Here is a 27,833-nt window from a genome sequence, read left to right as displayed (position 1 = left end):
TATGACAAAGTTAATTAGCAAATTAACTACATCGCCATTTTCTTTGTCTGACGCTCGTAATCCATTGATTTGCGACGTGGCGCATTTAATGCAGCCAGATCGTAGCCGCTTTGAAGGGAAAGAAACTTCTAATAACGTCCCTTACTTGATTTACTCAGCGGCTATTGCGTAAAAAAGATACGTCACAGTCGTAATGATAAATAATGTAACGTGAAAAAGTCAATAGCCTACGACACCGGGAGTTCCCAGGCGGTCCCCCATCCAAGTACTATCCCAGTCCGACGATGCTTAACTTCCGTGATCGGACGAGAACAGGTGTGTTCATCGTGGTATGGTCGTAGACAAACAAACGGGCAGATATCAACGATTTATTAGCACATTACATCGAAAATGGTTCAAACTTTAAAGGTCATATTTCTTGACTGGAACATTCGAAATAGGTCGTGTTTATGTGCATTTGACAGCTCTTTTTAAGCGCTATCGATTCTTGACAACAATAATGCGCTTTATGATTTCCGGTAAAAAGTTCCAACGAAGGCAATCTAGGGTACTTGCAGACTTAATTTTCATATGACAAAGTTAATTAGCAAATTAACTACATCGCCATTTTCTTTGTCTGACGCTCGTAATCCATTGATTTGCGACGTGGCGCATTTATTGCAGCCAGATCGTAGCCGCTTTGAAGGGAAAGAAACTTCTAATAAGGTCCCTTACTTGATTTACTCAGCGGCTATTGCGTAAAAAAGATACGTCACAGTCGTAATGATAAATAATGTAACGTGAAAAAGTCAATAGCCTACGACACCGGGAGTTCCCAGGCGGTCCCCCATCCAAGTACTATCCCGGCCCGACGATGCTTAACTTTCGTGATCGGACGAGAACAGGTGTGTTCATCGTGGTATGGTCGTAGACAAACAAACGGGCAGATATCTACGATTTATTAGCACATTACATCGAAAATGGTTTAAACTTTAAAGGTCATATTTCTTGACTGGATCATCCGAAATAGGTCGTGTTTATGTGCATTTGAAAGCTCATTTCAAGCGCTATCGATTCTTTACGACAACCATGCGCTTTAAGATTTGCGGTAAAAAGTTCCAACGAAGGAAATCTAGGGTGCTTTCAGACTTAATTTTCATATCACAAAGTTAATTAGCAAAGTAACTACATCGCCATTTTCTTTGTCTGACGCTCGTAATCCATTTATTTGCGACGTGGCGCATTTATTGCAGCAAGATTATAGCCGTTTTGAAGGGAAAGCATCTTCTAATCACGTCCCTTACTTGATTTACTCAGCGGCTATTGCGTAAAAAAGATACGTCACAGTCGTAATGATAAATAATGTAACGTGAAATAGTCAATAGCCTACGACACCGGGAGATCCCAGGCGGTCCCCCATCCAAGTACTATCCCGACCCGACGATGCATAACTTCCGTGATCGGACGAGAACAGGTGTGTTCATAGTGGTACGGTAGTAGACAAACAAACGGGCAGATATCTACGATTTATTAGCACATTACATCGAAAATGGTTCAAACTTTAAAGGTCATATTTCTTGACTGGATCATTCGAAATAGGTCGCGTTTATGTGCATTTGACAGCACTTTTTAAGCGCTATCGATTCTTGACAACAATAATGCGCTTTATGATTTCCGGTAAAAAGTTCCAACGAAGACAATCTAGGGTACTTGCAGACTTAATTTGCATATGACAAAGTTAATTAGCAAATTAACTACATCGCCATTTTTTTGTCTGACGCTCGTAATCCATTGATTTGCGACGTGGCGCATTTATTGCAGCCAGATCGTAGCCGCTTTGAAGGCAAAGAAACTTCTAATAACGTCCTTTACTTGATTTACTCAGCGGCTATTGCGTAAAAAAGATACGTCACAGTCGTAATGATAAATAATGTAGCGTGAAAAAGTCAATAGCCTACGACACCGGGAGTTCCCAGGCTGTCCCCCATCCAAGTACTATCCCGGCCCGACGATGCTTAACTTCCGTGATCGGACGAGAACAGGTGTTTTCATCGTGGTATGGTCGTAGACAAACAAACGGGCAGATATCTACGATTTATTAGCACATTACATCGAAAATGGTTTAAATTTTAAAGGTCATATTTCTTGACAGGATCATCCGAAATAGGTCGTGTTTATGTGCATTTGAAATCTCATTTCAAGCGCTATCCATTAATTACGACAACCATGCGCTTTAAGATTTCCGGTAAAAAGTTCCAACGAAGGAAATCTAGGGTGCTTTCAGACTTAATTTTCATATGACAAAGTTAATTAGCAAAGTAACTACATCGCCATTTTCTTTGTCTGACGCTCGTAATCCATTTATTTGCGACGTGGCGCATTTATTGCAGCAAGATTGTAGCCGTTTTGAAGGGAAAGCATCTTCTAATCACGTCCCTTAGTTGATTTACTCAGCGGCTATTGCGTATAAAGGATACGTCACAGTCGTAATTATAAATAATGTAACGTGAAATAGTCAATAGCCTACGACACCGGGAGATCCCAGGCGGTCCCCCATCCAAGTACTATCCCGACCCGACGATGCATAACTTCCGTGATCGGACGAGAACAGGTGTGTTCATCGTGGTATGGTAGTAGACAAACAAACGGGCAGATATCTACGATTTATTAGCACATTACATCGAAAATGGTTCAAACTTTAAAGGTCATATTTCTTGACTGGATCATTCGAAATAGGTCGTGTTTATGTGCATTTGACAGCACTTTTTAAGCGCTATCGATTCTTGACAACAATAATGCGCTTTATGATTTCCGGTAAAAAGTTCCAACGAAGGCAATCTAGGGTACTTGCAGACTTAATTTTTATATGACAAAGTTAATTAGCAAATTAACTACATCGCCATTTTTTTTTTCTGACGCTCGTAATCCATTGATTTGCGACGTGGCGCATTTATTGCAGCCAGATCGTAGCCGCTTTGAAGGGAAAGAAACTTCTAATAACGTCCCTTACTTGATTTACTCAGCGGCTATTGCGTAAAAAAGATACGTCACAGTCGTAATGATAAATAATGTAACGTGAAAAAGTCAATAGCCTACGACACCGGGAGTTCCCAGGCGGGTCCCATCCAAGTACTATCCCGGCCCGACGATGCTTAACTTCCGTGATCGGACGAGAACAGGTGTGTTCATCGTGGTATGGTCGTAGACAAACAAACGGGCAGATATCTACGATTTATTAGCACATTACATCGAAAATGGTTTAAACTTTAAAGGTCATATTTCTTGACTGGATCATCCGAAATAGGTCGTGTTTATGTGCATTTGAAATCTCATTTCAAGCGCTATCCATTAATTACGACAACCATGCGCTTTAAGATTTCCGGTAAAAAGTTCCAACGAAGGAAATCTAGGGTACTTTCAGACTTAATTTTTATATGACAAAGTTAATTAGCAAAGTAACTACTTCGCCATTTTCTTTGTCTGACGCTCGCAATCCATTCATGTGCGACGTGGCGCATTTATTGCTGCCAGATCGTAGCCGTTTTGAAGGGAAAGAAACTTCTAATCACGTCCCTTACTTGATTTACTCAGCGGCTATAGCCTAAAAAGGATACGTCACAGTCGTAATGATAAATAATGTAACGTGAAAAAGTCAATAGCCTACGACACCGGGAGTTCCCAGGCGGTTCCCCATTCAAGTACTATCCCGGCCCGACGATGCTTAACTTCCGTGATCGGACGAGAACAGGTGTGTTCATCGTGGTATGGTCGTAGACAAACAAACTGGCAGATATCTACGATTTATTAGCACATTACATCGAAAGTGGTTTAAACTTTAAAGGTCATATTTCTTGACTGGATCATCCGAAATAGGTCGTGTTTATGTGCATTTGAAAGCTCATTTCAAGCGCTATCCATTAATTACGACAATAATGCGCTTTAAGATTTCCGGTAAAAAGTTCCAACGAAGGCAATCTAGGGTGCTTTCAGACTTAATTTTCATATGACAAAGTTAATTAGCAAAGTAACTACATCGCCATTTTCTTTGTCTGACGCTCGTAATCCATTTATTTGCGACGTGGCGCATTTATTGCAGCAAGATTGTAGCCCTTTTGAAGGGGAAGCATCTTCTAATGACGTCCCTTACTTGATTTTCTCAGCGGCTATTGCGTAAAAAAGATACGTCACAGTCGTAATGATAAATAATGTAACGTGAAATAGTCAATAGCCTACGACACCGGGAGATCCCAGGCGGTCCCCCATCCAAGTACTATCCCGACCCGACGATGCATAACTTCCGTGATCGGACGAGAACAGGTGTGTTCATCGTGGTATGGTAGTAGACAAACAAACGGGCAGATATCTACGATTTATTAGCACATTACATCGAAAATGGTTCAAACTTTAAAGGTCATATTTCTTGACTGGATCATTCGAAATAGGTCGTGTTTATGTGCATTTGACAGCACTTTTTAAGCGCTATCGATTCTTGACAACAATAATGCGCTTTATGATTTCCGGTAAAAAGTTCCAACGAAGGCAATCTAGGGTACTTGCAGACTTAATTTTCATATGACAAAGTTAATTAGCAAATTAACTACATCGCCATTTTTTTTGTCTGACGCTCGTAATCCATTGATTTGCGACGTGGCGCATTTATTGCAGCCAGATCGTAGCCGCTTTGAAGGGAAAGAAACTTCTAATAACGTCCCTTACTTGATTTACTCAGCGGCTATTGTGTAAAAAAGATACGTCACAGTCGTAATGATAAATAATGTAACGTGAAAAAGTCAATAGCCTACGACACCGGGAGTTCCCAGGCGGTCCCCCATCCAAGTACTATCCCGGCGCGACGATGCTTAACTTCCGTGATCGGACGAGAACAGGTGTGTTCATCGTGGTATGGTCGTAGACAAACAAACGGGCAGATATCTACGATTTATTAGCACATTACATCGAAAATGGTTTAAACTTTAAAGGTCATATTTCTTGACTGGATCATCCGAAATAGGTCGTGTTTATGTGCATTTGAAAGCTCATTTCAAGCGCTATCCATTAATTACGACAATAATGCGCTTTAAGATTTCCGGTAAAAAGTTCCAACGAAGGCAATCTAGGGTACTTTCAGACTTAATTTTCATATGACAAAGTTATTTAGCAAAGTAAGTACATCGCTATTTTCTTTGTCTGACGCTTGTAATCCATTCATTTGCGACGTGGCGCATTTATTGCAGCAAGATTGTAGCCGTTTTGAAGGGAAAGCATCTTCTAATCACGTCCCTTACTTGATTTACTCAGCGGCTATTACGTAAAAAAGATACGTCACAGTCGTAATGATAAATAATGTAACGTGAAATAGTCTATAGCCTACGACACCGGGAGATCCCAGGCGGTCCCCCATCCAAGTACTATCCCGACCCGACGATGCATAACTTCCGTGATCGGACGAGAACAGGTGTGTTCATCGTGGTATGGTAGTAGACAAACAAACGGACAGATATCTACGATTTATTAGCACATTACATCGAAAATGGTTCAAACTTTAAAGGTCATATTTCTTGACTGGATCATTCGAAATAGGTCGCGTTTATGTGCATTTGACAGCACTTTTTAAGCGCTATCGATTCTTGACAACAATAATTCGCTTTATGATTTCCGGTAAAAAGTTCCAACGAAGGCAATCTAGGGTACTTGCAGACTTAATTTTCATATGACAAAGTTAATTAGCAAATTAACTACATTGCCATTTTTTTTGTCTGACGCTCGTAATCCATTGATTTGCGACGTGGCGCATTTATTGCAGCCAGATCGCAGCCGCTTTGAAGGGAAAGAAACTTCTAATAACGTCCCTTGCTTGATTTACTCAGCGGCTATTGCGTAAAAAAGATACGTCACAGTCGTAATGATAAATAATGTAACGTGAAAAAGTCAATAGCCTACGACACCGGGAGTTCCCAGGCGGTCCCCCATCCAAGTACTATCCCGGCCCGACGATGCTTAACTTCCGTGATCGGACGAGAACAGGTGTGTTCATCGTGGTATGGTCGTAGACAAACAAACGGGCAGATATCTACGATTTATTAGCACATTACATCGAAAATGGTTTAAACTTTAAAGGTCATATTTCTTGACTGGATCATCCGAAATAGGTCGTGTTTATGTGGATTTGAAATCTCATTTCAAGCGCTATCCATTAATTACGACAACCATGCGCTTTAAAATTTCCGGTAAAAAGTTCCTTCGAAGGAAATCTAGGGTGCTTTCAGACTTAATTTTCATATGACAAAGTTAATTAGCAAAGTAACTACATCGCCATTTTCTGTGTCTGACGCTCGTAATCCATTTATTTGCGACGTGGCGCATTTATTGCAGCAAGATTGTAGCCGTTTTGAAGGGAAAGCATCTTCTAATCACGTCCCTTACTTGATTTACTCAGCGGCTATTGCGTAAAAAAGATACGTCACAGTCGTAATGATAAATAATGTAACGTGAAATAGTCAATAGCCTACGACACCGGGAGATCCCAGGCGGTCCCCCATCCAAGTACTATCCCGACCCGACGATGCATAACTTCCGTGATCGGACGAGAACAGGTGTGTTCATCGTGGTATGGTAGTAGACAAACAAACGGGCAGATATCTACGATTTATTAGCACATTACATCGAAAATGGTTCAAACTTTAAAGGTCATATTTCTTGACTGGATCATTCGAAATAGGTCGTGTTTATGTGCATTTGACAGCACTTTTTAAGCGCTATCGATTCTTGACAACAATAATGCGCTTTATGATTTCCGGTAAAAAGTTCCAACGAAGGCAATTTAGGGTACTTGCAGACTTAATTCTCATATGACAAAGTTAATTAGGAAATTAACTACATCGACATTTTTTTTTGTCTGACGCTCGTAATCCATTGATTTGCGACGTGGCGCATTTATTGCAGAAAGATCGCAGCCGCTTTGAAGGGAAAGAAACTTCTAATAACGTCCCTTGCTTGATTTACTCAGCGGCTATTGCGTAAAAAAGATACGTCACAGTCGTAATGATAAATAATGTAACGTGAAAAAGTCAATAGCCTACGACACCGGGAGTTCCCAGGCGGTCCCCCATCCAAGTACTATCCCGGCCCGACGATGCTTAACTTCCGTGATCGGATGAGAACAGGTGTGTTCATCGTGGTATGGTCGTAGACTAACAAACGGGCAGATATCTACGATTTATTAGCACATTACATCGAAAATGGTTTAAACTTTAAAGGTCATATTTCTTGACTGGATCATCCGAAATAGGTCGTGTTTATGTGCATTTGAAATCTCATTTCAAGCGCTATCCATTAATTACGACAACCATGCGCTTTAAAATTTCCGGTAAAAAGTTCCAACGAAGGAAATCTAGGGTGCTTTCAGACTTAATTTTCATATGACAAAGTTAATTAGCAAAGTAACTACATCGCCATTTTCTTTGTCTGACGCTCGTAATCCATTTATTTGCGACATGGCGCATTTATTGCAGCAAGATTGTAGCCGTTTTGAAGGGGAAGCATCTTCTATTCACGTCCCTTACTTGATTTACTCAGCGGCTATTGCGTAAAAAAGATACGTCACAGTCGTAATGATAAATAATGTAACGTGAAATAGTCAATAGCCTACGACACCGGGAGATCCCAGGCGGTCCCCCATCCAAGTACTATCCCGACCCGATGATGCATAACTTCCGTGATCGGACGAGAACAGGTGTGTTCATCGTGGTATGGTAGTAGACAAACAAACGGGCAGATATCTACGATTTATTAGCACATTACATCGAAAATGGTTCAAACTTTAAAGGTCATATTTCTTGACTGGATTATCCGAAATAGGTCGTGTTTATGTGCATTTGAAAGCTCATTTCAAGCGCTATCCATTAATTACGACAACCATGCGCTTTAAGATTTCCGGTAAAAAGTTCCAACGAAGGCAATCTAGGGTACTTTCAGACTTAATTTTCATATGACAAAGTTAATTAGCAAAGTAACTACATCGCCATTTTCTTTGTCTGACGCTCGTAATCCATTTATTTGCGACGTGGCGCATTTATTGCAGCAAGATTGTAGCCGTTTTGAAGGGAAAGCATCTTCTAATCACGTCCCTTACTTGATTTACTCAGCGGCTATTGCGTAAAAAAGATACGTCACAGTCGTAATGATAAATAATGTAACGTGAAATAGTCAATAGCCCACGACACCGGGAAATCCCAGGCGGTCCCCCATCCAAGTACTATCCCGACCCGACGATGCATAACTTCCGTGATCGGACGAGAACAGGTGTGTTCATAGTGGTACGGTAGTAGACAAACAAACGGGCAGATATCTACGATTTATTAGCACATTACATCGAAAATGGTTCAAACTTTAAAGGTCATATTTCTTGACTGGATCATTCGAAATAAGTCGCGTTTATGTGCATTTGACAGCACTTTTTAAGCGCTATCGATTCTTGACAACAATAATGCGCTTTATGATTTCCGGTAAAAAGTTCCAACGAAGGCAATCTAGGGTACTTGCAGACTTAATTTTCATATGACAAAGTTAATTAGCAAATTAACTACATCGCCATTTTTTTTGTCTGACGCTCGCAATCCATTCATGTGCGACGTGGCGCATTTATTGCTGCCAGATCGTAGCCGTTTTGAAGGGAAAGAAACTTCTAATCACGTCCCTTACTTGATTTACTCAGCGGCTATATCCTAAAAAAGATACGTCACAGTCGTAATGATAAATAATGTAACGTGAAATAGTCAATAGCCTACGACACCGGGAGATCCCAGGCGGTCCCCCATCCAAGTACTATCCCGACCCGACGATGCATAACTTCCGTGATCGGACGAGAACAGGTGTGTTCATCGTGGTATGGTAGTAGACAAACAAACGGGCAGATATCTACGATTTATTAGCACATTACATCGAAAATGGTTCAAACTTTAAAGGTCATATTTCTTGACTGGATTATCCGAAATAGGTCGTGTTTATGTGCATTTGAAAGCTCATTTCAAGCGCTATCCATTAATTACGACAACCACGCGCTTTAAGATTTCCGGTAAAAAGTTCCAACGAAGGCAATCTAGGGTACTTTCAGACTTAATTTTCATATGACAAAGTTAATTAGCAAAGTAACTACATCGCCATTTTCTTTGTCTGACGCTCGTAATCCATTTATTTGCGACGTGGCGCATTTATTGCAGCAAGATTGTAGCCGTTTTGAAGGGAAAGCATCTTCTAATCACGTCCCTTACTTGATTTACTCAGCGGCTATTGCGTAAAAAAGATACGTCACAGTCGTAATGATAAATAATGTAACGTGAAATAGTCAATAGCCCACGACACCGGGAAATCCCAGGCGGTCCCCCATTCAAGTACTATCCCGACCCGACGATGCATAACTTCCGTGATCGGACGAGAACAGGTGTGTTCATAGTGGTACGGTAGTAGACAAACAAACGGGCAGATATCTACGATTTATTAGCACATTACATCGAAAATGGTTCAAACTTTAAAGGTCATATTTCTTGACTGGATCATTCGAAATAGGTCGCGTTTATGTGCATTTGACAGCACTTTTTAAGCGCTATCGATTCTTGGCAACAATAATGCGCTTTATGATTTCCGGTAAAAAGTTCCAACGAAGGCAATCTAGGGTACTTGCAGACTTAATTTTCATATGACAAAGTTAATTAGCAAATTAACTACATCGCCATTTTTTTTGTCTGACGCTCGCAATCCATTCATGTGCGACGTGGCGCATTTATTGCTGCCAGATCGTAGCCGTTTTGAAGGGAAAGAAACTTCTAATCACGTCCCTTACTTGATTTACTCAGCGGCTATAGCCTAAAAAAGATACGTCACAGTCGTAATGATAAATAATGTAACGTGAAAAAGTCAATAGCCTACGACACCGGGAGTTCCCAGGCGGTTCCCCATCCAAGTACTATCCCGGCCCGACGATGCTTAACTTCCGTGATCGGACGAGAACAGATGTGTTCATCGTGGTATGGTCGTAGACAAACAAACTGGCAGATATCTACGATTTATTAGCACATTACATCGAAAGTGGTTTAAACTTTAAAGGTCACATTTCTTGACTGGATCATCCGAAATAGGTCGTGTTTATGTGCATTTGAAAGCTCATTACAAGCACTATCCATTAATTACGACAATAATGCGCTTTAAGATTTCCGGTAAAAAGTTCCAACGAAGGCAATCTAGGGTACTTTCAGACTTAATTTTCATATGACAAAGTTATTTAGCAAAGTAAGTACATCGCTATTTTCTTTGTCTGACGCTCGTAATCCATTCATTTGCGACGTGGCGCATTTATTGCAGCACGATGGTAGCCGTTTTGAAGGGAAAGCAACTTCTAATCATGTCTCTTTCTTGATTTACTCAGCGGCTATTGCGTAAAAAAGATACGTCACAGTCGTAATGATAAATAATGTAACGTGAAAAAGTCAATAGCCTACGACACCGGGAGTTCCCAGGCGGTCCCCCATCCAAATACTATCCCGGCCCGACGATGCTTAACTTTCGTGATCGGACGAGAACAGGTGTGTTCATCGTGGTATGGTCGTAGACAAACAAACGGGCAGATATCTACGATTTATTAGCACATTACATCGAAAATGGTTTAAACTTTAAAGGTCATATTTCTTGACTGGATCATCCGAAATAGGTCGTGTTTATGTGCATTTGAAAGCTCATTTCAAGCGCTATCGATTCTTTACGACAACCATGCGCTTTAAGATTTCCGGTAAAAAGTTCCAACGAAGGAAATCTAGGGTGCTTTCAGACTTAATTTTCATATGACAAAGTTAATTAGCAAAGTAACTACATCGCCATTTTCTTTGTCTGACGCTCGTAATCCATTTATTTGCGACGTGGCGCATTTATTGCAGCAAGATTGTAGCCGTTTTGAAGGAAAAGCATCTTCTAATCACGTCCTTTACTTGATTTACTCAGCGGCTATTGCGTAAAAAAGATACGTCACAGTCGTAATGATAAATAATGTAACGTGAAATAGTCAATAGCCCACGACACCGGGAAATCCCAGGCGGTCCCCCATCCAAGTACTATCCCGACCCGACGATGCATAACTTCCGTGATCGGACGAGAACAGGTGTGTTCATAGTGGTACGGTAGTAGACAAACAAACTGGCAGATATCTACGATTTATTAGCACATTACATCGAAAATGGTTCAAACTTTAAAGGTCATATTTCTTGACTGGATCATTCGAAATAGGTCGCGTTTATGTGCATTTGACAGCACTTTTTAAGCGCTATCGATTCTTGACAACAATAATGCGCTTTATGATTTCCGGTAAAAAGTTCCAACGAAGGCAATCTAGGGTACTTGCAGACTTAATTTTCATATGACAAAGTTAATTAGCAAATTAACTACATCGCCATTTTTTTTGTCTGACGCTCGCAATCCATTCATGTGCGACGTGGCGCATTTATTGCAGCAAGATTGTAGCCGTTTTGAAGGAAAAGCATCTTCTAATCACGTCCTTTACTTGATTTACTCAGCGGCTATTGCGTAAAAAAGATACGTCACAGTCGTAATGATAAATAATGTAACGTGAAATAGTCAATAGCCCACGACACCGGGAAATCCCAGGCGGTCCCCCATCCAAGTACTATCCCGACCCGACGATGCATAACTTCCGTGATCGGACGAGAACAGGTGTGTTCATAGTGGTACGGTAGTAGACAAACAAACTGGCAGATATCTACGATTTATTAGCACATTACATCGAAAATGGTTCAAACTTTAAAGGTCATATTTCTTGACTGGATCATTCGAAATAGGTCGCGTTTATGTGCATTTGACAGCACTTTTTAAGCGCTATCGATTCTTGACAACAATAATGCGCTTTATGATTTCCGGTAAAAAGTTCCAACGAAGGCAATCTAGGGTACTTGCAGACTTAATTTTCATATGACAAAGTTAATTAGCAAATTAACTACATCGCCATTTTTTTTGTCTGACGCTCGCAATCCATTCATGTGCGACGTGGCGCATTTATTGCTGCCAGATCGTAGCCGTTTTGAAGGGAAAGAAACTTCTAATCACGTCCCTTACTTGATTTACTCAGCGGCTATAGCCTAAAAAAGTTACGTCACAGTCGTAATGATAAATAATGTAACGTGAAAAAGTCAATAGCCTACGACACCGGGAGTTCCCAGGCGGTTCCCCATCCAAGTACTATCCCGGCCCGACGATGCTTAACTTCCGTGATCGGACGAGAACAGGTGTGTTCATCGTGGTATGGTCGTAGACAAACAAACTGGCAGATATCTACGATATTTTAGCACATTACATCGAAAGTGGTTTAAACTTTAAAGGTCATATTTCTTGACTGGATCATCCGAAATAGGTCGTGTTTATGTGCATTTGAAAGCTCATTTCAAGTGCTATCCATTAATTACGACAACCATGCGCTTTAAAATTTCCGGTAAAAAGTTCCAACGAAGGAAATCTAGGGTGCTTTCATGCTTAATTTTCATATGACAAAGTTAATTAGCAAAGTAACTACATCGCCATTTTCTTTGTCTGACGCTCGTAATCCATTTATTTGCGACGTGGCGCATTTATTGCAGCAAGATTGTAGCCGTTTTGAAGGGGAAGCATCTTCTAATCACGTCCCTTACTTGATTTACTCAGCGGCTATTGCGTAAAAAAGATACGTCACAGTCGTAATGATAAATAATGTAACGTGAAATAGTCAATAGCCTACGACACCGGGAGATCCCAGGCGGTCCCCCATCCAAGTACTATCCCGACCCGACGATGCATAACTTCCGTGATCGGACGAGAATAGGTGTGTTCATCGTGGTATGGTAGTAGACAAACAAACGGGCAGATATCTACGATTTATTAGCACATTACATCGAAAATGGTTCAAACTTTAAAGGTCATATTTCTTGACTGGATTATCCGAAATAGGTCGTGTTTATGTGCATTTGAAAGCTCATTTCAAGCGCTATCCATTAATAACGACAACCATGCGCTTTAAGATTTCCGGTAAAAAGTTCCAACGAAGGCAATCTAGGGTACTTTCAGACTTAATTTTCATATGACAAAGTTAATTAGCAAAGTAACTACATCGCCATTTTCTTTGTCTGACGCTCGTAATCCATTTATTTGCGACGTGGCGCATTTATTGCAGCAAGATTGTAGCCGTTTTGAAGGGAAAGCATCTTCTAATCACGTCCCTTACTTGATTTACTCAGCGGCTATTGCGTAAAAAAGATACGTCACAGTCGTAATGATAAATAATGTAACGTGAAATAGTCAATAGCCCACGACACCGGGAAATCCCAGGCGGTCCCCCATTCAAGTACTATCCCGACCCGACGATGCATAACTTCCGTGATCGGACGAGAACAGGTGTGTTCATAGTGGTACGGTAGTAGACAAACAAACGGGCAGATATCTACGATTTATTAGCACATTACATCGAAAATGGTTCAAACTTTAAAGGTCATATTTCTTGACTGGATCATTCGAAATAGGTCGCGTTTATGTGCATTTGACAGCACTTTTTAAGCGCTATCGATTCTTGGCAACAATAATGCGCTTTATGATTTCCGGTAAAAAGTTCCAACGAAGGCAATCTAGGGTACTTGCAGACTTAATTTTCATATGATAAAGTTAATTAGCAAATTAACTACATCGCCATTTTTTTTGTCTGACGCTCGCAATCCATTCATGTGCGACGTGGCGCATTTATTGCTGCCAGATCGTAGCCGTTTTGAAGGGAAAGAAACTTCTAATCACGTCCCTTACTTGATTTACTCAGCGGCTATATCCTAAAAAAGATACGTCACAGTCGTAATGATAAATAATGTAACGTGAAATAGTCAATAGCCTACGACACCGGGAGATCCCAGGCGGTCCCCCATCCAAGTACTATCCCGACCCGACGATGCATAACTTCCGTGATCGGACGAGAACAGGTGTGTTCATCGTGGTATGGTAGTAGACAAACAAACGGGCAGATATCTACGATTTATTAGCACATTACATCGAAAATGGTTCAAACTTTAAAGGTCATATTTCTTGACTGGATTATCCGAAATAGGTCGTGTTTATGTGCATTTAAAAGCTCATTTCAAGCGCTATCCATTAATTACGACAACCATGCGCTTTAAGATTTCCGGTAAAAAGTTCCAACGAAGGCAATCTAGGGTACTTTCAGACTTAATTTTCATATGACAAAGTTAATTAACAAAGTAACTACATCGCCATTTTCTTTGTCTGACGCTCGTAATCCATTTATTTGCGACGTGGCGCATTTATTGCAGCAAGATTGTAGCCGTTTTGAAGGGAAAGCATCTTCTAATCACGTCCCTTACTTGATTTACTCAGCGGCTATTGCGTAAAAAAGATACGTCACAGTCGTAATGATAAATAATGTAACGTGAAATAGTCAATAGCCCACGACACCGGGAAATCCCAGGCGGTCCCCCATTCAAGTACTATCCCGACCCGACGATGCATAACTTCCGTGATCGGACGAGAACAGGTGTGTTCATAGTGGTACGGTAGTAGACAAACAAACGGGCAGATATCTAAGATTTATTAGCACATTACATCGAAAATGGTTCAAACTTTAAAGGTCATATTTCTTGACTGGATCATTCGAAATAGGTCGCGTTTATGTGCATTTGACAGCACTTTTTAAGCGCTATCGATTCTTGGCAACAATAATGCGCTTTATGATTTCCGGTAAAAAGTTCCAACGAAGGCAATCTAGGGTACTTGCAGACTTAATTTTCATATGACAAAGTTAATTAGCAAATTAACTACATCGCCATTTTTTTTGTCTGACGCTCGCAATCCATTCATGTGCGACGTGGCGCATTTATTGCTGCCAGATCGTAGCCGTTTTGAAGGGAAAGAAACTTCTAATCACGTCCCTTACTTGATTTACTCAGCGGCTATAGCCTAAAAAAGATACGTCACAGTCGTAATGATAAATAATGTAACGTGAAAAAGTCAATAGCCTACGACACCGGGAGTTCCCAGGCGGTTCCCCATCCAAGTACTATCCCGGCCCGACGATGCTTAACTTCCGTGATCGGACGAGAACAGATGTGTTCATCGTGGTATGGTCGTAGACAAACAAACTGGCAGATATCTACGATTTATTAGCACATTACATCGAAAGTGGTTTAAACTTTAAAGGTCATATTTCTTGACTGGATCATCCGAAATAGGTCGTGTTTATGTGCATTTGAAAGCTCATTTCAAGTGCTATCCATTAATTACGACAACCATGCGCTTTAAAATTTCCGGTAAAAAGTTCCAACGAAGGAAATCTAGGGTGCTTTCATGCTTAATTTTCATATGACAAAGTTAATTATCAAAGTAACTACATCGCCATTTTCTTTGTCTGACGCTCGTAATCCATTTATTTGCGACGTGGCGCATTTATTGCAGCAAGATTGTAGCCGTTTTGAAGGGGAAGCATCTTGTAATCACGTCCCTTACTTGATTTACTCAGCGGCTATTGCGTAAAAAAGATACGTCACAGTCGTAATGATAAATAATGTAACGTGAAATAGTCAATAGCCTACGACACCGGGAGATCCCAGGCGGTCTCCCATCCAAGTACTATCCCGACCCGACGATGCATAACTTCCGTGATCGGACGAGAATAGGTGTGTTCATCGTGGTATGGTAGTAGACAAACAAACGGGCAGATATCTACGATTTATTAGCACATTACATCGAAAATGGTTCAAACTTTAAAGGTCATATTTCTTGACTGGATTATCCGAAATAGGTCGTGTTTATGTGCATTTGAAAGCTCATTTCAAGCGCTATCCATTAATTACGACAACCATGCGCTTTAAGATTTCCGGTAAAAAGTTCCAACGAAGGCAATCTAGGGTACTTTCAGACTTAATTTTCATATGACAAAGTTAATTAGCAAAGTAACTACATCGCCATTTTCTTTGTCTGACGCTCGTAATCCATTTATTTGCGACGTGGCGCATTTATTGCAGCAAGATTGTAGCCGTTTTGAAGGGAAAGCATCTTCGAATCACGTCCCTTACTTGATTTACTCAGCGGCTATTGCGTAAAAAAGATACGTCACAGTCGTAATGATAAATAATGTAACGTGAAATAGTCAATAGCCCACGACACCGGGAAATCCCAGGCGGTCTCCCATTCAAGTACTATCCCGACCCGACGATGCATAACTTCCGTGATCGGACGAGAACAGGTGTGTTCATAGTGGTACGGTAGTAGACAAACAAACGGGCAGATATCTACGATTTATTAGCACATTACATCGAAAATGGTTCAAACTTTAAAGGTCATATTTCTTGACTGGATCATTCGAAATAGGTCGCGTTTATGTGCATTTGACAGCACTTTTTAAGCGCTATCGATTCTTGGCAACAATAATGCGCTTTATGATTTCCGGTAAAAAGTTCCAACGAAGGCAATCTAGGGTACTTGCAGACTTAATTTTCATATGACAAAGTTAATTAGCAAATTAACTACATCGCCATTTTTTTTGTCTGACGCTCGCAATCCATTCATGTGCGACGTGGCGCATTTATTGCTGCCAGATCGTAGCCGTTTTGAAGGGAAAGAAACTTCTAATCACGTCCCTTACTTGATTTACTCAGCGGCTATAGCCTAAAAAAGATACGTCACAGTCGTAATGATAAATAATGTAACGTGAAAAAGTCAATAGCCTACGACACCGGGAGTTCCCAGGCGGTTCCCCATCCAAGTACTATCCCGGCCCGACGATGCTTAACTTCCGTGATCGGACGAGAACAGGTGTGTTCATCGTGGTATGGTCGTAGACAAACAAACTGGCAGATATCTACGATTTATTAGCACATTACATCGAAAGTGGTTTAAACTTTAAAGGTCATATTTCTTGACTGGATCATCCGAAATAGGTCGTGTTTATGTGCATTTGAAAGCTCATTACAAGCGCTATCCATTAATTACGACAATAATGCGCTTTAAGATTTCCGGTAAAAAGTTTCAACGAAGGCAATCTAGGGTACTTTCAGACTTAATTTTCATATGACAAAGTTATTTAGCAAAGTAAGTACATCGCTATTTTCTTTGTCTGACGCTCGTAATCCATTCATTTGCGACGTGGCGCATTTATTGCAGCACGATGGTAGCCGTTTTGAAGGGAAAGCAACTTCTAATCATGTCTCTTTCTTGATTTACTCAGCGGCTATTGCGTAAAAAAAAATACGTCACAGTCGTAATGATAAATAATGTAACGTGAAAAAGTCAATAGCCTACGACACCGGGAGTTCCCAGGCGGTCCCCCATCCAAATACTATCCCGGCCCGACGATGCTTAACTTTCGTGATCGGACGAGAACAGGTGTGTTCATCGTGGTATGGTCGTAGACAAACAAACGGGCAGATATCTACGATTTATTAGCACATTACATCGAAAATGGTTTAAACTTTAAAGGTCATATTTCTTGACTGGATCATCCGAAATAGGTCGTGTTTATGTGCATTTGAAAGCTCATTTCAAGCGCTATCGATTCTTTACGACAACCATGCGCTTTAAGATTTCCGGTAAAAAGTTCCAACGAAGGAAATCTAGGGTGCTTTCAGACTTAATTTTCATATGACAAAGTTAATTAGCAAAGTAACTACATCGCCATTTTCTTTGTCTGACGCTCGTAATCCATTTATTTGCGACGTGGCGCATTTATTGCAGCAAGATTGTAGCCGTTTTGAAGGAAAAGCATCTTCTAATCACGTCCTTTACTTGATTTACTCAGCGGCTATTGCGTAAAAAAGATACGTCACAGTCGTAATGATAAATAATGTAACGTGAAATAGTCAATAGCCTACGACACCGGGAGATCCCAGGCGGTCCCCCATCCAAGTACTATCCCGACCCGACGATGCATAACTTCCGTGATCGGACAAGAACAGGTGTGTTCATCGTGGTATGGTAGTAGACAAACAAACGGGCAGATATCTACGATTTATTAGCACATTACATCGAAAATGGTTCAAACTTTAAAGGTCATATTTCTTGACTGGATCATTCGAAATAGGTCGCGTTTATGTGCATTTGACAGCACTTTTTAAGCGCTATCGATTCTTGACAACAATAATGCGCTTTATGATTTCCGGTAAAAAGTTCCAACGAAGGCAATCTTGGGTACTTGCAGACTTAATTCTCATATGACAAAGTTAATTAGCAAATTAACTACATTGCCATTTTTTTTGTCTGACGCTCGTAATCCATTGATTTGCGACGTGGCGCATTTATTGCAGCCAGATCGCAGCCGCTTTGAAGGGAAAGAAACTTCTAATAACGTCCCTTGCTTGATTTATTCAGCGGCTATTGCGTAAAAAGATACGTCACAGTCGTAATGATAAATAATGTAACGTGAAAAAATCAATAGCCTACGACACCGGGAGTTCCCAGGCGGTCCCCCATCCAAGTACTATCCCGGCCCGACGATGCTTAACTTCCGTGATCGGACAAGAACAGGTGTGTTCATCGTGGTATGGTAGTAGACAAACAAACGGGCAGATATCTACGATTTATTAGCACATTACATCGAAAATGGTTCAAACTTTAAAGGTCATATTTCTTGACTGGATCATTCGAAATAGGTCGCGTTTATGTGCATTTGACAGCACTTTTTAAGCGCTATTGATTCTTGGCAACAATATGCGCTTTATGATTTCCGGTAAAAAGTTCCAACGAAGGCAATCTAGGGTACTTGCAGACTTAATTTTCATATGACAAAGTTAAGTAGCAAATTAACTACATCGCCATTTTTTTTGTCTGACGCTCGCAATCCATTCATGTGCGACGTGGCGCATTTATTGCTGCCAGATCGTAGCCGTTTTGAAGGGAAAGAAACTTCTAATCACGTCCCTTACTTGATTTACTCAGCGGCTATAGCCTAAAAAAGATACGTCACAGTCGTAATGATAAATAATGTAACGTGAAAAAGTCAATAGCCTACGACACCGGGAGTTCCCAGGCGGTTCCCCATTCAAGCACTATCCCGGCCCGACGATGCTTAACTTCCGTGATCGGACGAGAACAGGTGTGTTCATCGTGGTATGGTCGTAGACAAACAAACTGGCAGATATCTACGATTTATTAGCACATTACATCGAAAGTGGTTTAAACTTTAAAGGTCATATTTCTTGACTGGATCATCCGAAATAGGGCTTGTTTATGTGCATTTGAAAGCTCATTACAAGCGCTATCCATTAATTACGACAATAATGCGCTTTAAGATTTCCGGTAAAAAATTCCAACGAAGGCAATCTAGGGTACTTTCAGACTTAATTTTCATATGACAAAGTTATTTAGCAAAGTAAGTACATCGCTATTTTCTTTGTCTGACGCTCGTAATCCATTCATTTGCGACGTGGCGCATTTATTGCAGCACGATGGTAGCCGTTTTGAAGGGAAAGCAACTTCTAATCATGTCTCTTTCTTGATTTACTCAGCGGCTATTGCGTAAAAAAGATACGTCACAGTCGTAATGATAAATAATGTAACGTGAAAAAGTCAATAGCCTACGACACCGGGAGTTCCCAGGCGGTCCCCCATCCAAATACTATCCCGGCCCGACGATGCTTAACTTTCGTGATCGGACGAGAACAGGTGTGTTCATCGTGGTATGGTCGTAGACAAACAAACGGGCAGATATCTACGATTTATTAGCACATTACATCGAAAATGGTTTAAACTTTAAAGGTTATATTTCTTGACTGGATCATCCGAAATAGGTCGTGTTTATGTGCATTTGAAAGCTCATTTCAAGCGCTATCGATTCTTTACGACAACCATGCGCTTTAAGATTTCCGGTAAAAAGTTCCAACGAAGGAAATCTAGGGTGCTTTCAGACTTAATTTTCATATGACAAAGTTAATTAGCAAAGTAACTACATCGCCATTTTCTTTGTCTGACGCTCGTAATCCATTTATTTGCGACGTGGCGCATTTATTGCAGCAAGATTGTAGCCGTTTTGAAGGAAAAGCATCTTCTAATCACGTCCTTTACTTGATTTACTCAGCGGCTATTGCGTAAAAAAGATACGTCACAGTCGTAATGATAAATAATGTAACGTGAAATAGTCAATAGCCTACGACACCGGGAAATCCCAGGCGGTCCCCCATCCAAGTACTATCCCGACCCGACGATGCATAACTTCCGTGATCGGACGAGAACAGGTGTGTTCATCGTGGTATGGTAGTAGACAAACAAACGGGCAGATATCTACGATTTATTAGCACATTACATCGAAAATGGTTCAAACTTTAAAGGTCATATTTCTTGACTGGATCATTCGAAATAGGTCGCGTTTATGTGCATTTGACAGCACTTTTTAAGCGCTATCGATTCTTGACAACAATAATGCGCTTTATGATTTCCGGTAAAAAGTTCCAACGAAGGCAATCTAGGGTACTTGCAGACTTAATTCTCATATGACAAAGTTAATTAGCAAATTAACTACATTGCCATTTTTTTTGTCTGACGCTCGTAATCCATTGATTTGCGACGTGGCGCATTTATTGCAGCCAGATCGCAGCCGCTTTGAAGGGAAAGAAACTTCTAATAACGTCCCTTGCTTGATTTACTCAGCGGCTATTGCGTAAAAAGATACGTCACAGTCGTAATGATAAATAATGTAACGTTAAAAAGTCAATAGCCTACGACACCGGGAGTTCCCAGGCGGTCCCCCATCCAAGTACTATCCCGGCCCGACGATGCTTAACTTCCGTGATCGGACGAGAACAGGTGTGTTCATCGTGGTATGGTCGTAGACCAACAAACGGGCAGATATCTACGATTTATTAGCACATTACATCGAAAATGGTTTAAACTTTAAAGGTCATATTTTTTGACTGGATCATCCGAAATAGGTCGTGTTTACGTGGATTTGAAATCTCATTTCAAGCGCTATCCATTAATTACGACAACCATGCGCTTTAAAATTTCCGGTAAAAAGTTCCAACGAAGGAAATCTAGGGTGCTTTCAGACTTAATTTTCATATGACAAAGTTAATTAGCAAAGTAACTACATCGCCATTTTCTTTGTCTGACGCTCGTAATCCATTTATTTGCGACGTGGCGCATTTATTGCAGCAAGATTGTAGCCGTTTTGAAGGGAAAGCATCTTCTAATCACGTCCCTTACTTGATTTACTCAGCGGCTATTGCGTAAAAAAGATACGTCACAGTCGTAATGATAAATAATGTAACGTGAAATAGTCAATAGCCTACGACACCGGGAGATCCCAGGCGGTCCCCCATCCAAGTACTATCCCGACCCGACGATGCATAACTTCCGTGATCAGACGAGAACAGGTGTGTTCATCGTGGTATGGTAGTAGACAATCAAACGGGCAGATATCTACGATTTATTAGCACATTACATCAAAAATGGTTCAAACTTTAAAGGTCATATTTCTTGACTGGATCATTCGAAATAGGTCGCGTTTATGTGCATTTGACAGCACTTTTTAAGCGCTATCGATTCTTGACAACAATAATGCGCTTTATGATTTCCGGTAAAAAGTTCCAATGAAGGCAATCTAGGGTACTTGCAGACTTAATTCTCATATGACAAAGTTAATTAGCAAATTAACTACATTGCCATTTTTTTGTCTGACGCTCGTAATCCATTGATTTGCGACGTGGCGCATTTATTGCAGCCAGATCGCAGCCGCTTTGAAGGGAAAGAAACTTCTAATAACGTCCCTTGCTTGATTTACTCAGCGGCTATTGCGTAAAAAAGATACGTCACAGTCGTAATGATAAATAATGTAACGTGAAAAAGTCAATAGCCTACGACACCGGGAGTTCCCAGGCGGTCCCCCATCCAAGTACTATCCCGGCCCGACGATGCTTAACTTCCGTGATCGGACGAGAACAGGTGTGTTCATCGTGGTATGGTCGTAGACAAACAAACGGGCAGATATCTACGATTTATTAGCACATTACATCGAAAATGGTTTAAAATTTAAAGGTCATATTTCCTGACTGGATCATCCGAAATAGGTCGCGTTTATGTGCATTTGAAATCTCATTTCAAGCGCTATCCATTAATTACGACAACCATGCGCTTTAAAATTTCCGGTAAAAAGTTCCAACGAAGGTAATCTAGGGTACTTGCAGACTTAATTCTCATATGACAAAGTTAATTAGCAAATTAACTACATTGCCATTTTTTTTGTCTGACGCTCGTAATCCATTGATTTGCGACGTGGCGCATTTATTGCAGCCAGATCGCAGCCGCTTTGAAGGGAAAGAAACTTCTAATAACGTCCCTTGCTTGATTTACTCAGCGGCTATTGCGTAAAAAAAGATACGTCACAGTCGTAATGATAAATAATGTAACGTGAAAAAGTCAATAGCCTACGACACCGGGAGTTCCCAGGCGGTCCCCCATCCAAGTACTATCCCGGCCCGACGATGCTTAACTTCCGTGATCGGACGAGAACAGGTGTGTTCATCGTGGTATGGTCGTAGACAAACAAACGGGCAGATATCTACGATTTATTAGCACATTACATCGAAAATGGTTTAAACTTTAAAGGTCATATTTCTTGACTGGATCATCCGAAATAGGTCGTGTTTATGTGCATTTGAAATCTCATTTCAAGCGCTATCCATTAATTACGACAACCATGCGCTTTAAAATTTCCGATAAAAAGTTCCAACGAAGGAAATCTAGGGTGCTTTCAGACTTAATTTTCATATGACAAAGTTAATTAGCAAAGTAACTACATCGCCATTTTCTTTGTCTGACGCTCGTAATCCATTTATTTGCGACGTGGCGCATTTATTGCAGCAAGATTGTAGCCGTTTTGAAGGGAAAGCATCTTCTAATCACGTCCCTTACTTGATTTACTCAGCGGCTATTGCGTAAAAAAGATACGTCACAGTCGTAATGATAAATAATGTAACGTGAAATAGTCAATAGCCTACGACACCGGGAGATCCCACGCGGTCCCCCATCCAAGTACTATCCCGACCCGACGATGCATAACTTCCGTGATCGGACGACAACAGGTGTGTTCATCGTGGTATGGTAGTAGACAAACAAACGGGCAGATATCTACGATTTATTAGCACATTACATCGAAAATGGTTCAAACTTTAAAGGTCATATTTCTTGACTGGATCATTCGAAATAGGTCGCGTTTATGTGCATTTGACAGCACTTTTTAAGCGCTATCGATTCTTGACAACAATAATGCGCTTTATGATTTCCGGTAAAAAGTTCCAATGAAGGCAATCTAGGGTACTTGCAGACTTAATTCTCATATGACAAAGTTAATTAGCAAATTAACTACATTGCCATTTTTTTTGTCTGACGCTCGTAATCCATTGATTTGCGACGTGGCGCATTTATTGCAGCCAGATCGCAGCCGCTTTGAAGGGAAAGAAACTTCTAATAACGTCCCTTGCTTGATTTACTCTGCGGCTATTGCGTAAAAAAGATACGTCACAGTCGTAATGATAAATAATGTAACGTGAAAAAGTCAATAGCCTACGACACCGGGAGTTCCCAGGCGGTCCCCCATCCAAGTACTATCCCGGCCCGACGATGCTTAACTTCCGTGATCGGACGAGAACAGGTGTGTTCATCGTGGTATGGTCGTAGACAAACAAACGGGCAGATATCTACGATTTATTAGCACATTACATCGAAAATGGTTTAAACTTTAAAGGTCATATTTCTTGACTGGATCATCCGAAATAGGTCGTGTTTATGTGCATTTGAAATCTCATTTCAAGCGCTATCCATTAATTACGACAACCATGCGCTTTAAAATTTCCGGTAAAAAGTTCCAACGAAGGAAATCTAGGGTGCTTTCAGACTTAATTTTCATATGACAAAGTTAATTAGCAAAGTAACTACATCGCCATTTTCTTTGTCTGACGCTCGTAATCCATTTATTTGCGACATGGCGCATTTATTGCAGCAAGATTGTAGCCGTTTTGAAGGGGAAGCATCTTCTAATCACGTCCCTTACTTGATTTACTCAGCGGCTATTGCGTAAAAAAGATACGTCACATTCGTAATGATAAATAATGTAACGTGAAAAAGTCAATAGCCTACGACACCGGGAGTTCCCAGGCGGTCCCCCATCCAAGTACTATCCCGGCCCGACGATGCTTACCTTCCGTGATCGGACAAGAACAGGTGTGTTCATCGTGGTATGGTAGTAGACAAACAAACGGGCAGATATCTACGATTTATTAGCACATTACATCGAAAATGGTTCAAACTTTAAAGGTCATATTTCTTGACTGGATCGTTCGAAATAGGTCGCGTTTATGTGCATTTGACAGCACTTTTTAAGCGCTATCGATTCTTGGCAACAATATGCGCTTTATGATTTCCGGTAAAAAGTTCCAACGAAGGCAATCTAGGGTACTTGCAGACTTAATTTTCATATGACAAAGTTAAGTAGCAAATTAACTACATCGCCATTTTTTTTGTCTGACGCTCGCAATCCATTCATGTGCGACGTGGCGCATTTATTGCTGCCAGATCGTAGCCGTTTTGAAGGAAAAGAAACTTCTAATCACGTCCCTTACTTGATTTACTCAGCGGCTATAGCCTAAAAAAGATACGTCACAGTCGTAATGATAAATAATGTAACGTGAAAAAGTCAATAGCCTACGACACCGGGAGTTCCCAGGCGATTCCCCATCCAAGTACTAACCCGGCCCGACGATGCTTAACTTCCGTGATCGGACGAGAACAGGTGTGTTCATCGTGGTATGGTCGTAGACAAACAAACTGGCAGATATCTACGATTTATTAGCACATTACATCGAAAGTGGTTTAAACTTTAATGGTCATATTTCTTGACTGGATCATCCGAAATAGGGCTTGTTTATGTGCATTTGAAAGCTCATTACAAGCGCTATCCATTAATTACGACAATAATGCGCTTTAAGATTTCCGGTAAAAAATTCCAACGAAGGCAATCTAGGGTACTTTCAGACTTAATTTTCATATGACAAAGTTATTTAGCAAAGTAAGTACATCGCTATTTTCTTTGTCTGACGCTCGTAATCCATTCATTTGCGACGTGGCGCATTTATTGCAGCACGATGGTAGCCGTTTTGAAGGGAAAGCAACTTCTAATCATGTCTCTTTCTTGATTTACTCAGCGGCTATTGCGTAAAAAAGATACGTCACAGTCGTAATGATAAATAATGTAACGTGAAAAAGTCAATAGCCTACGACACCGGGAGTTCCCAGGTGGTCCCCCATCCAAATACTATCCCGGCCCGACGATGCTTAACTTTCGTGATCGGACGAGAACAGGTGTGTTCATCGTGGTATGGTCGTAGACAAACAAACGGGCAGATATCTACGATTTATTAGCACATTACATCGAAAATGGTTTAAACTTTAAAGGTTATATTTCTTGACTGGATCATCCGAAATAGGTCGTGTTTATGTGCATTTGAAAGCTCATTTCAAGCGCTATCGATTCTTTACGACAACCATGCGCTTTAAGATTTCCGGTAAAAAGTTCCAACGAAGGAAATCTAGGGTGCTTTCAGACTTAATTTTCATATGACAAAGTTAATTAGCAAAGTAACTACATCGCCATTTTCTTTGTCTGACGCTCGTAATCCATTTATTTGCGACGTGGCGCATTTATTGCAGCAAGATTGTAGCCGTTTTGAAGGAAAAGCATCTTCTAATCACGTCCTTTACTTGATTTACTCAGCGGCTATTGCGTAAAAAAGATACGTCACAGTCGTAATGATAAATAATGTAACGTGAAATAGTCAATAGCCTACGACACCGGGAGATCCCAGGCGGTCCCCCATCCAAGTACTATCCCGACCCGACGATGCATAACTTCCGTGATCGGACGAGAACAGGTGTGTTCATCGTGGTATGGTAGTAGACAAACAAACGGGCAGATATCTACGATTTATTAGCACATTACATCAAAAATGGTTCAAACTTTAAAGGTCATATTTCTTGACTGGATCATTCGAAATAGGTCGCGTTTATGTGCATTTGACAGCACTTTTTAAGCGCTATCGATTCTTGACAACAATAATGCGCTTTATGATTTCCGGTAAAAAGTTCCAATGAAGGCAATCTAGGGTACTTGCAGACTTAATTCTCATATGACAAAGTTAATTAGCAAATTAACTACATTGCCATTTTTTTGTCTGACGCTCGTAATCCATTGATTTGCGACGTGGCGCATTTATTGCAGCCAGATCGCAGCCGCTTTGAAGGGAAAGAAACTTCTAATAACGTCCCTTGCTTGATTTACTCAGCGGCTATTGCGTAAAAAAGATACGTCACAGTCGTAATGATAAATAATGTAACGTGAAAAAGTCAATAGCCTACGACACCGGGAGTTCCCAGGCGGTCCCCCATCCAAGTACTATCCCGGCCCGACGATGCTTAACTTCCGTGATCGGACGAGAACAGGTGTGTTCATCGTGGTATGGTCGTAGACAAACAAACGGGCAGATATCTACGATTTATTAGCACATTACATCGAAAATGGTTTAAAATTTAAAGGTCATATTTCCTGACTGGATCATCCGAAATAGGTCGCGTTTATGTGCATTTGAAATCTCATTTCAAGCGCTATCCATTAATTACGACAACCATGCGCTTTAAAATTTCCGGTAAAAAGTTCCAACGAAGGTAATCTAGGGTACTTGCAGACTTAATTCTCATATGACAAAGTTAATTAGCAAATTAACTACATTGCCATTTTTTTTGTCTGACGCTCGTAATCCATTGATTTGCGACGTGGCGCATTTATTGCAGCCAGATCGCAGCCGCTTTGAAGGGAAAGAAACTTCTAATAACGTCCCTTGCTTGATTTACTCAGCGGCTATTGCGTAAAAAAGATACGTCACAGTCGTAATGATAAATAATGTAACGTGAAAAAGTCAATAGCCTACGACACCGGGAGTTCCCAGGCGGTCCCCCATCCAAGTACTATCCCGGCCCGACGATGCTTAACTTCCGTGATCGGACGAGAACAGGTGTGTTCATCGTGGTATGGTCGTAGACAAACAAACGGGCAGATATCTACGATTTATTAGCACATTACATCGAAAATGGTTTAAACTTTAAAGGTCATATTTCTTGACTGGATCATCCGAAATAGGTCGTGTTTATGTGCATTTGAAATCTCATTTCAAGCGCTATCCATTAATTACGACAACCATGCGCTTTAAAATTTCCGATAAAAAGTTCCAACGAAGGAAATCTAGGGTGCTTTCAGACTTAATTTTCATATGACAAAGTTAATTATCAAAGTAACTACATCGCCATTTTCTTTGTCTGACGCTCGTAATCCATTTATTTGCGACGTGGCGCATTTATTGCAGCAAGATTGTAGCCGTTTTGAAGGGAAAGCATCTTCTAATCACGTCCCTTACTTGATTTACTCAGCGGCTATTGCGTAAAAAAGATACGTCACAGTCGTAATGATAAATAATGTAACGTGAAATAGTCAATAGCCTACGACACCGGGAGATCCCAGGCGGTCCCCCATCCAAGTACTATCCCGACCCGACGATGCATAACTTCCGTGATCGGACGAGAACAGGTGTGTTCATCGTGGTATGGTAGTAGACAAACAAACTGGCAGATATCTACGATTTATTAGCACATTACATCGAAAATGGTTCAAACTTTAAAGGTCATATTTCTTGACTGGATCATTCGAAATAGGTCGTGTTTATGTGCATTTGACAGCACTTTTTAAGCGCTATCGATTCTTGACAACAATAATGCGCTTTATGATTTCCGGTAAAAAG

General features: G+C 40.8%; 26 non-coding genes and 23 pseudogenes across 26 annotated transcripts; all 49 read right to left on the bottom strand.

Annotated features, from left to right (window-relative positions):
- Nucleotides 1–224: 224 nt before the first annotated feature.
- On the bottom strand, nt 225–343 carry LOC130616460 (5S ribosomal RNA). Its single transcript, XR_008977542.1, has one exon. It is a non-coding gene; the product is annotated as a 5S ribosomal RNA (ribosomal RNA).
- Nucleotides 344–793: 450 nt separating this feature from the next.
- Nucleotides 794–912, bottom strand: LOC130616060 (5S ribosomal RNA). Its single transcript, XR_008977145.1, has one exon. It is a non-coding gene; the product is annotated as a 5S ribosomal RNA (ribosomal RNA).
- A 450-nt stretch (nt 913–1,362) lies between these two features.
- Nucleotides 1,363–1,481, bottom strand: LOC130618733 (5S ribosomal RNA; annotated as a pseudogene).
- A 449-nt stretch (nt 1,482–1,930) lies between these two features.
- On the bottom strand, nt 1,931–2,049 carry LOC130616681 (5S ribosomal RNA). The gene has a single exon (XR_008977762.1). It is a non-coding gene; the product is annotated as a 5S ribosomal RNA (ribosomal RNA).
- Nucleotides 2,050–2,499: 450 nt separating this feature from the next.
- LOC130618610 (5S ribosomal RNA) lies at nt 2,500–2,618 on the bottom strand (annotated as a pseudogene).
- Nucleotides 2,619–3,068: 450 nt separating this feature from the next.
- On the bottom strand, nt 3,069–3,186 carry LOC130617614 (5S ribosomal RNA). Its single transcript, XR_008978691.1, has one exon. It is a non-coding gene; the product is annotated as a 5S ribosomal RNA (ribosomal RNA).
- A 450-nt stretch (nt 3,187–3,636) lies between these two features.
- LOC130616167 (5S ribosomal RNA) lies at nt 3,637–3,755 on the bottom strand. The gene has a single exon (XR_008977250.1). It is a non-coding gene; the product is annotated as a 5S ribosomal RNA (ribosomal RNA).
- Nucleotides 3,756–4,205: 450 nt separating this feature from the next.
- LOC130618608 (5S ribosomal RNA) lies at nt 4,206–4,324 on the bottom strand (annotated as a pseudogene).
- A 450-nt stretch (nt 4,325–4,774) lies between these two features.
- On the bottom strand, nt 4,775–4,893 carry LOC130616928 (5S ribosomal RNA). The gene has a single exon (XR_008978007.1). It is a non-coding gene; the product is annotated as a 5S ribosomal RNA (ribosomal RNA).
- A 450-nt stretch (nt 4,894–5,343) lies between these two features.
- Nucleotides 5,344–5,462, bottom strand: LOC130618607 (5S ribosomal RNA; annotated as a pseudogene).
- Nucleotides 5,463–5,912: 450 nt separating this feature from the next.
- LOC130615058 (5S ribosomal RNA) lies at nt 5,913–6,031 on the bottom strand. The gene has a single exon (XR_008976149.1). It is a non-coding gene; the product is annotated as a 5S ribosomal RNA (ribosomal RNA).
- A 450-nt stretch (nt 6,032–6,481) lies between these two features.
- On the bottom strand, nt 6,482–6,600 carry LOC130618606 (5S ribosomal RNA; annotated as a pseudogene).
- Nucleotides 6,601–7,051: 451 nt separating this feature from the next.
- On the bottom strand, nt 7,052–7,170 carry LOC130615751 (5S ribosomal RNA). Its single transcript, XR_008976838.1, has one exon. It is a non-coding gene; the product is annotated as a 5S ribosomal RNA (ribosomal RNA).
- A 450-nt stretch (nt 7,171–7,620) lies between these two features.
- Nucleotides 7,621–7,739, bottom strand: LOC130618696 (5S ribosomal RNA; annotated as a pseudogene).
- Nucleotides 7,740–8,189: 450 nt separating this feature from the next.
- On the bottom strand, nt 8,190–8,308 carry LOC130618754 (5S ribosomal RNA; annotated as a pseudogene).
- A 450-nt stretch (nt 8,309–8,758) lies between these two features.
- On the bottom strand, nt 8,759–8,877 carry LOC130618605 (5S ribosomal RNA; annotated as a pseudogene).
- A 450-nt stretch (nt 8,878–9,327) lies between these two features.
- LOC130618771 (5S ribosomal RNA) lies at nt 9,328–9,446 on the bottom strand (annotated as a pseudogene).
- A 450-nt stretch (nt 9,447–9,896) lies between these two features.
- Nucleotides 9,897–10,015, bottom strand: LOC130616666 (5S ribosomal RNA). Its single transcript, XR_008977746.1, has one exon. It is a non-coding gene; the product is annotated as a 5S ribosomal RNA (ribosomal RNA).
- Nucleotides 10,016–10,465: 450 nt separating this feature from the next.
- LOC130616935 (5S ribosomal RNA) lies at nt 10,466–10,584 on the bottom strand. Its single transcript, XR_008978014.1, has one exon. It is a non-coding gene; the product is annotated as a 5S ribosomal RNA (ribosomal RNA).
- Nucleotides 10,585–11,034: 450 nt separating this feature from the next.
- LOC130618752 (5S ribosomal RNA) lies at nt 11,035–11,153 on the bottom strand (annotated as a pseudogene).
- A 450-nt stretch (nt 11,154–11,603) lies between these two features.
- On the bottom strand, nt 11,604–11,722 carry LOC130618751 (5S ribosomal RNA; annotated as a pseudogene).
- Nucleotides 11,723–12,172: 450 nt separating this feature from the next.
- On the bottom strand, nt 12,173–12,291 carry LOC130615784 (5S ribosomal RNA). The gene has a single exon (XR_008976871.1). It is a non-coding gene; the product is annotated as a 5S ribosomal RNA (ribosomal RNA).
- Nucleotides 12,292–12,741: 450 nt separating this feature from the next.
- LOC130618716 (5S ribosomal RNA) lies at nt 12,742–12,860 on the bottom strand (annotated as a pseudogene).
- Nucleotides 12,861–13,310: 450 nt separating this feature from the next.
- LOC130618770 (5S ribosomal RNA) lies at nt 13,311–13,429 on the bottom strand (annotated as a pseudogene).
- Nucleotides 13,430–13,879: 450 nt separating this feature from the next.
- LOC130618604 (5S ribosomal RNA) lies at nt 13,880–13,998 on the bottom strand (annotated as a pseudogene).
- Nucleotides 13,999–14,448: 450 nt separating this feature from the next.
- Nucleotides 14,449–14,567, bottom strand: LOC130618769 (5S ribosomal RNA; annotated as a pseudogene).
- Nucleotides 14,568–15,017: 450 nt separating this feature from the next.
- On the bottom strand, nt 15,018–15,136 carry LOC130616665 (5S ribosomal RNA). Its single transcript, XR_008977745.1, has one exon. It is a non-coding gene; the product is annotated as a 5S ribosomal RNA (ribosomal RNA).
- A 450-nt stretch (nt 15,137–15,586) lies between these two features.
- Nucleotides 15,587–15,705, bottom strand: LOC130618711 (5S ribosomal RNA; annotated as a pseudogene).
- Nucleotides 15,706–16,155: 450 nt separating this feature from the next.
- Nucleotides 16,156–16,274, bottom strand: LOC130618767 (5S ribosomal RNA; annotated as a pseudogene).
- Nucleotides 16,275–16,724: 450 nt separating this feature from the next.
- Nucleotides 16,725–16,843, bottom strand: LOC130615783 (5S ribosomal RNA). The gene has a single exon (XR_008976870.1). It is a non-coding gene; the product is annotated as a 5S ribosomal RNA (ribosomal RNA).
- Nucleotides 16,844–17,294: 451 nt separating this feature from the next.
- Nucleotides 17,295–17,413, bottom strand: LOC130616934 (5S ribosomal RNA). Its single transcript, XR_008978012.1, has one exon. It is a non-coding gene; the product is annotated as a 5S ribosomal RNA (ribosomal RNA).
- A 450-nt stretch (nt 17,414–17,863) lies between these two features.
- Nucleotides 17,864–17,982, bottom strand: LOC130618695 (5S ribosomal RNA; annotated as a pseudogene).
- A 449-nt stretch (nt 17,983–18,431) lies between these two features.
- Nucleotides 18,432–18,550, bottom strand: LOC130617675 (5S ribosomal RNA). The gene has a single exon (XR_008978752.1). It is a non-coding gene; the product is annotated as a 5S ribosomal RNA (ribosomal RNA).
- Nucleotides 18,551–18,999: 449 nt separating this feature from the next.
- On the bottom strand, nt 19,000–19,118 carry LOC130617387 (5S ribosomal RNA). Its single transcript, XR_008978465.1, has one exon. It is a non-coding gene; the product is annotated as a 5S ribosomal RNA (ribosomal RNA).
- Nucleotides 19,119–19,568: 450 nt separating this feature from the next.
- LOC130616932 (5S ribosomal RNA) lies at nt 19,569–19,687 on the bottom strand. The gene has a single exon (XR_008978010.1). It is a non-coding gene; the product is annotated as a 5S ribosomal RNA (ribosomal RNA).
- A 450-nt stretch (nt 19,688–20,137) lies between these two features.
- LOC130618557 (5S ribosomal RNA) lies at nt 20,138–20,256 on the bottom strand (annotated as a pseudogene).
- A 449-nt stretch (nt 20,257–20,705) lies between these two features.
- Nucleotides 20,706–20,824, bottom strand: LOC130615057 (5S ribosomal RNA). The gene has a single exon (XR_008976148.1). It is a non-coding gene; the product is annotated as a 5S ribosomal RNA (ribosomal RNA).
- A 450-nt stretch (nt 20,825–21,274) lies between these two features.
- Nucleotides 21,275–21,393, bottom strand: LOC130618625 (5S ribosomal RNA; annotated as a pseudogene).
- Nucleotides 21,394–21,842: 449 nt separating this feature from the next.
- Nucleotides 21,843–21,961, bottom strand: LOC130615056 (5S ribosomal RNA). The gene has a single exon (XR_008976147.1). It is a non-coding gene; the product is annotated as a 5S ribosomal RNA (ribosomal RNA).
- Nucleotides 21,962–22,412: 451 nt separating this feature from the next.
- LOC130615055 (5S ribosomal RNA) lies at nt 22,413–22,531 on the bottom strand. The gene has a single exon (XR_008976146.1). It is a non-coding gene; the product is annotated as a 5S ribosomal RNA (ribosomal RNA).
- Nucleotides 22,532–22,981: 450 nt separating this feature from the next.
- Nucleotides 22,982–23,100, bottom strand: LOC130618757 (5S ribosomal RNA; annotated as a pseudogene).
- Nucleotides 23,101–23,550: 450 nt separating this feature from the next.
- Nucleotides 23,551–23,669, bottom strand: LOC130615054 (5S ribosomal RNA). Its single transcript, XR_008976145.1, has one exon. It is a non-coding gene; the product is annotated as a 5S ribosomal RNA (ribosomal RNA).
- Nucleotides 23,670–24,119: 450 nt separating this feature from the next.
- Nucleotides 24,120–24,238, bottom strand: LOC130618172 (5S ribosomal RNA). Its single transcript, XR_008979247.1, has one exon. It is a non-coding gene; the product is annotated as a 5S ribosomal RNA (ribosomal RNA).
- Nucleotides 24,239–24,687: 449 nt separating this feature from the next.
- Nucleotides 24,688–24,806, bottom strand: LOC130616427 (5S ribosomal RNA). The gene has a single exon (XR_008977509.1). It is a non-coding gene; the product is annotated as a 5S ribosomal RNA (ribosomal RNA).
- Nucleotides 24,807–25,256: 450 nt separating this feature from the next.
- LOC130616860 (5S ribosomal RNA) lies at nt 25,257–25,375 on the bottom strand. Its single transcript, XR_008977940.1, has one exon. It is a non-coding gene; the product is annotated as a 5S ribosomal RNA (ribosomal RNA).
- A 450-nt stretch (nt 25,376–25,825) lies between these two features.
- On the bottom strand, nt 25,826–25,944 carry LOC130618603 (5S ribosomal RNA; annotated as a pseudogene).
- Nucleotides 25,945–26,393: 449 nt separating this feature from the next.
- LOC130615053 (5S ribosomal RNA) lies at nt 26,394–26,512 on the bottom strand. Its single transcript, XR_008976144.1, has one exon. It is a non-coding gene; the product is annotated as a 5S ribosomal RNA (ribosomal RNA).
- A 450-nt stretch (nt 26,513–26,962) lies between these two features.
- Nucleotides 26,963–27,081, bottom strand: LOC130615052 (5S ribosomal RNA). The gene has a single exon (XR_008976142.1). It is a non-coding gene; the product is annotated as a 5S ribosomal RNA (ribosomal RNA).
- A 450-nt stretch (nt 27,082–27,531) lies between these two features.
- On the bottom strand, nt 27,532–27,650 carry LOC130618601 (5S ribosomal RNA; annotated as a pseudogene).
- Nucleotides 27,651–27,833: the final 183 nt, after the last annotated feature.

This window comes from Hydractinia symbiolongicarpus, chromosome 11 (assembly GCF_029227915.1).
Source record: "Hydractinia symbiolongicarpus strain clone_291-10 chromosome 11, HSymV2.1, whole genome shotgun sequence".
Lineage (NCBI taxonomy): Eukaryota > Metazoa > Cnidaria > Hydrozoa > Anthoathecata > Hydractiniidae > Hydractinia > Hydractinia symbiolongicarpus.
The sequence above is the reverse complement of the archived record's forward strand: the minus strand, read 5'-3'. Positions and strand labels throughout refer to the sequence as shown.